The sequence below is a fragment of the Rhinolophus hipposideros genome (assembly GCF_964194185.1).
Source record: "Rhinolophus hipposideros genome assembly, chromosome: 2".
NCBI classification, from domain to species: Eukaryota; Metazoa; Chordata; class Mammalia; order Chiroptera; family Rhinolophidae; genus Rhinolophus; species Rhinolophus hipposideros.
In genome coordinates, this window is record NC_138048.1 from 70,861,570 (window position 1) to 70,867,569 (window position 6,000).

Consider the following 6,000-nt stretch of genomic DNA (forward strand, 5'->3'; position numbering starts at 1 on the left):
TACCTCTCTGCCGATGGTTTGGCTCTCGGTCTCGGCGGTACCTGGGCACAGCTCTAGGGTGAAAAGCTGCAGTGACTGGGGCGCCGCTCTAAGGCGTTGGAGGCGACTGCACTCGTCCGCCTGAGCTCGGGCAGCTTGAGTGCCTCACTCTGGCTTTCTCCCTGTTCTCCGGGTTTCTCCGGCTCGGACGGGCTCTCCTGGCCTCCTGTCCCCGAATCCGGCTCGCCTTTCCCGCGGTCTCTCACACCATCTCCGTGTGTTCGGTGACAACCGCTGGGTGGTGGGCTCACGGATTGACGCCCCCCCCTCCCCGCCCGCAGGCCGGGACTAGGGTAGGAAGGGTCAGGCGCTGCAGGGAGGCGGGAGGAGGGGCAAGGAGAGCCGGGGCAGGTGGGGGTGGGCTGGGGGGGGGGCCGGGGAGAGGCGGGAGAGAGAGCTCGAGAAAAGAGAAAATGCATCTGCTCTGAAAGCGCCGATGGAGAGAGGACAGAGCAGGCTGGAGCGCAGACGAGCAGAGGACACCCACCCACCCACCGGGAGGGGTGGGCTAACCGGCAATTTGCGAACTGCCAGGGCAAGAGACGGTGAACCGAGAAGGAAGGAGATTTAAGGGAGAGAAGAAAAAATAATGGCAAGTTCCCACCTCTTTCCTAAAGGTCGCGTCTGAAAACCCATCCCCTGAACGGAGAGTTAAACAGGGACCGGCCATTGTGTAAACGGGGGGCTGTAAAAAGAATTAAGTATCGTGTAGTTTTTCCTGTACTAGACTCAGCTCCATCTCTCTCAACTCTGGGTAATGACCCTCCAAGTACAATGAATTGGCTTTATGCAGACACGGAAGCTGAATTTCCTCCACAATGTACTCTCGTCCTGAGGTGCTGGTTTGGATTTAAATGAAAAGAAGCGTTTGGGAAGTTCCACAAACCCCAGTGCTAAAGAAACCACCCAGTTCATTAAAGTTCATTTTTTTTTCACTGCTTTTATCTTCACCAGAGGATAGAGCTGAGGGGTTGGCACCAACAGATGTTTAAAACAGCTACCTAGGTAGCATTATTTTTCAAAAAGAAAATGGGTTTCGTAAAACAGCTAAAAGAGGATTGGGAAACTCAGTTACTCAAGTGGGTAAAAAAGAGAGAGAGAGAGAAAAGCATTTAAACTCTTAACAGAAGACTGAACCTCCAACAACCACCCTCCCCCCACACCACCCACTGGAACTGCAAAAGGCTTAAGTGTACAGAGGAGAGAAAGCGGGGCAGGGTTGGTGGAAGGTGGGAAAGGAGAGAGAGGGGCTGGGAGTAGGAAGTTCTCCGCAATCCCGGAGATTAAGATAAACGCTGGAGCTCGGAGGACGCAGGAAGCTCCCTTACCTTTCTAAGCCCCGTTTGCACCTGATCTGCAACCATAAATACTTCGAGATGCTTAGTGTGCAGCCAAACGATGGCCGAATGTTAAACAATTCTTCAGGCCCCCTCCCTTTTTTAAAAAACAGGCTCAAAAGAATGTTAATACTGTTCTCGTTATCCATCGGCTCCAAAACATTCCGCTCTGTCGGGGAGACGAAAACCAAGTGCTTGGGAACGCGTATATGTATTTATATATTATGCGGTTGGTATATAAACATATATACGTTTTCTGCATAGAAATCCAAAAAGAAAAGCACCACAGATGCCTCTGCAAGACGGAGGGGACGGGGAAGAGAAAAAAACTTGGCAAGCCAAAGGTATCCAAAGATTTCGTATCAGGAGCCACCTGCTTCTATATGCAGAATTCCCGAGATTGAGAGGGAGAAGAAAAAAAATTAAAAATACCCCAAACACACACTTGAAACTGTAAGACGACTGAGACGCGTGGAAATGGAGAGGATGAGAAGATCTCCCGAGGGTACAGATCCGTCAGCTAAGTGAGCAGTCGCCTCCGAAAATCACAGGCGGGGAGGTGGCTGCAGATGCGTCCCCTGCTCCGGTCCCCGCCGCTGCCTCCGCTGCTACCTGTAGACGCGCGCGCGCACACACACACACACACACACACACGCACACACGCGCACACACAGCACAACCTCCTCTCCTTCTCCCTCCTCTCTCCGTGGCGTTGCCGGGTGCAGGAGTCTGAATCAAGCTAGACCCATCTTTCAGACCCCGTTCTGCCCCCTCAGATCCACGATGTCCTCCCCTGCCGCCCCCTCCTCGCCGGGTTTATTGCACAGCGTCCCTTCCCCCGCGCGCGCCCCCTCCCGCAGAGCCTGAGCCGCGATCTCAGTGGGGGTGGGCTTTGGGGGGAGTAGGTCCCGGGTGGCAGATGTGATCCTGGCGGTGCTCCCTCCCTTTCCAAGTTCCTCCCTCCTCCTGCCCTCCTCCGGTGGGGACCCAGCACCTCCGCCCGTGGCGCCCGCGGCACCCGCAGCCCCCGAGGAGGCAGGAGGGGGAAAGGGCCTCGGGTGTCACGTGAGACTTCACCAAACCACTCGGAGTAGCGTGTGAGGGAACCGGCACGGCTGCAGAGCCGCGAGGCCTCGGACGCAATGAGTTTCTCTGTTCTCGGCGTCATTGTGCTCCCGTTCCGAGCGTTCGTCTCAGGGACTGAGAGCGCGGAGTTGGAGGCAACAGCCTTCTCTACTGTGCCTCTGCAGTTTTCTTCCCCTTGATAGATCGTTTGCCAAACTCCCCACCCCACCCCCTCAGTTTCCGTTCCCCCAGCTCCAGGCAGAATAAGCTCCGAATTGTGGCGTCTGTTTTCGCCCGGTTAGTGGGAGTAGTGTAAATGCAAAGCCACTGCCTTTGGCCCCTTCTCCCTGGCTGCACCCACATTTTCTGCCTCTGGATGGGTGGTTTTTAAAAATTCATCATCGCTAATAAGTGTTGGCTTTTGTGACAGGTGTGACTCACTGTACCACATTGTTTACACCTACCCACGTCCTCCCAGCTTCTCTGCGTGAATTTTTAAATGCAAGTGAGTTTGGGGGACAGGGCCCTGCCAACAGAAGAATTAAATTAATTGATTGCAACGTGCAATAATCAAAACAACAACAACAACAACCAAAATCCAGTAGGAAATCGCTAGGAGAATACAGTGACAGTCTAGAAAAGTGGGTGTTTTTTTTTTTTTTCTTATTAAGAGCTTGCTTCATATTTCTCAATTGCTTGTATGCTTTAATCTGTAAAATTTCAGAAAAAGAATTTTAAAATAACCAACACAGAATACAGTTGCCCTGAAGTATCACTCTTCATTAATAAGACTAAATAAGAAACCGAAGATTTCAACGTATCTGATCTTACTTTTCAAAATAACCTTAAATATGACATATCATTCCTTCTCAGAAGGAATTTAGTACCACATTTTCCTAACATGGTTTTTAAAAATCAGTCTATCTTCTCATTTTTCCTTTTTTAAAAGTAACCTTTAGGTGGTGTATTGACAAATAGATTTTGATATTGCTCCCATGAAAGTGAATTTTATTCAGCTAAAATATGTACAATACCCCCTCGTTATCCTTGGGATTATGGTCCAGTACCCCGCCCCCCGTGGATTCCCCAGACCAAAGTAGTACCAAAACCTATATATACTATGTTTTTTTCATATATATATACATATATACATATATATGCCTATGATAAAGCTTAATTTATAAATTAGGCTGTGTAAGAAATTAATAATAAAAAATAGTACAATAATGCTATACCATAATAAAAATTGTATGAATGTAGTCTCTATCTCAAAATATGGTAGTGTACTCACACTTTTACTTAAAGGAATCACTTCATGGCTTCTCTCTGGCATATCTAAATTGCCAACATCACTACTCTTGCATTTTGGGGTCATTATTAAGTAAAATAAAGGTTACTTGAATACAAGCACTGTAATACTGCAAGAGTCCATCTGATAAACTAGATGGCTACTAGGTGACTAATGGATGGGTAGCATATACAGTGTGGTGAAGCTGGACAACAGGATGAATCATGTCATAAGTGGGACAAATAGCTTGAGATTTCATCAAGCTATTCAGAACAGCTAGCAATTTAAAACTTATAAATTGTTTATTTCTGGAATTTTCCTCTTAATCTATTAAGACCATGATTAGCTGAGAGTAACAGAAACCGCAAAAAGTGAAACCATGGATAAGCGGGGGTCTACTGTATCTGATTCTTGGTGACCATTGTATCTTGCTCAAGTTTGCCCAAATTCTAAATCCTGTGAAATTTCTCTGGAATTTATAGAATTCTCTAGAATTTCCCAGGAAAGATGAGAAATAAATATTGATTCCAATATCAATAAAAGTGCCTAACTGAATCCTTTTAACTTACAGGGGACTACACGATTAAGGAATGGTAATATAGAAAATCATTATTATGACAACTGCAGAATCAAACTTTTAAAAAAGAAATAAGGATGATTTGAAAAAGTTGGCCATTATAATTTATGGAATGTAAAGTTTGTATACTCTCTTATATCCCAAGGCTATCGGTACCATTTTCTAAATGCATCAGTTGAGGTCAATATCAGAACCCTAAATGTGATGACTGAATGTTTTTACATTTCTAATATTTGGTATTTATAGTATGAAAATAATTTTAAATAATTTCTATTGTGTTTTTTTAATTATTCTTTCACAGCTACACTATATCAGCTGGACACTATTATCTCATATTTAAGAGTTAGTCTTACAAAAATTCCAAGAATTTAATAAGCTGAACTTCTCTAGCTCATTTTTCTCCACTTTCCCGATCAAACCCCCTGAGAGAAATAGACTCATCCCATACCACTTGATCCCAAAAGCAATCGAGAAGTAAGAAGTTATATATATTTATATATATATATATATTTTTTTTTTTTTCTTCTTTTTCTTCTTTTGTTGGTATTCAGTTAAGAGCTGGGACTCTGGAATCACATTGTCTGAGTTTGAAATCTGGATCTGCACTTAATTTGTTATTGACTTGTACATGATAGTTAACCTCCACAAACCTCAACTTTCATCTCTACAAAATGGAGATAATAATTGTATCTACTTTCTATGAATGCTGTGTAGATTATCCAAAATAATGCATGTACAGCACTTGGCACAAAAGTAAGTAATTTTTCAGTGTTCACTCTATTTTTGGTATCTACATAATGTGTTTCCTCTTCTGATTCAAACATCAGTATATGTAATGACATATGGACTTAGTGTTAAAAACTGATCATGAAATTTGATTGTATACATGGTAACGATAGCATGAAAATCATTAGTAATTTGAGAGTAATTCCTAGGCCCTTCCTGCCTTCTTTTTTTCTTATGGTACTTCTATTAACTAATTTTAGGGTAAGGGATCATATTAAATGTGGATGATGAGATAGAAAAGATTAAACATATGAATATATGATGAAGGCATTGACACATGTGGTCTTGTAGGTTGTGATATTAATCATTCACAAGTTTACTCCCTTTTATTATGTTAGATACTATTTGGAATGAATACTGGAACTCTGTTAAAGTCAAATACAAATAAAAACTCTGTGAAATTTGCCCAAATATACCTGCTCATCTGTAGATTTGGAAGAAGATCTTAATATAACACATATGTAAAGTATTAACATTTTCTAAAAATGCTGGCTCAAAAGAGCCAATTTATTAAGTGAGAATGGTGGATAAAATCACTAGAGGAATAGTGAAATCAACTCTGTAAGTAGTTGTGTACTACCTAATTGCTGTGATGGTAAATTTTCTTTTCCCAGAAATAAAAATAAAAATAGCGGAAAAAGAATTTAGGCTTGAGGGTGAATATTATATTGTGTTTTCAGACACCTCAATATAGTAGTATGCAGACTCAGATTGCTTTCAGGCCAAAAAGTCATTAAGTGGGCAGGTCCCCTCCCCCCCAATAATCACATATATAAAGAAAATTAAATGGCATGTTCTCCTGAAGCAAAGAAAAAGCAAGAGTATTATTCATTCTTTGGAAAATCCCAAAGACTCACAGCAGGAGATTAGCATTTTTGTTTCTTTTCTTTTCCAAGGGGCTTCAGAAG

At 43.2% G+C, this 6,000-nt stretch overlaps 1 protein-coding gene across 6 annotated transcripts in view; it reads right to left on the minus strand.

The window, feature by feature from the left end:
• The window catches only part of NLGN1 (neuroligin 1), a 794,578-nt gene extending 792,408 nt beyond the window's left edge, over positions 1-2,170 (minus strand). Inside the window, exon 1 of one of the 6 annotated variants that reach the window (XM_081064844.1) lies at positions 1,368-2,170. The gene's annotated coding sequence lies outside the window, so the exon portion shown is untranslated. Of the gene's footprint in view, positions 1-3; positions 178-1,367 lie in introns of those variants that run through there. The other 5 variants (XM_081064849.1, XM_081064846.1, XM_081064852.1 and 2 more) reach the window with 5 other exon arrangements.
• Between the last annotated feature and the right edge of the window lie 3,830 nt (positions 2,171-6,000).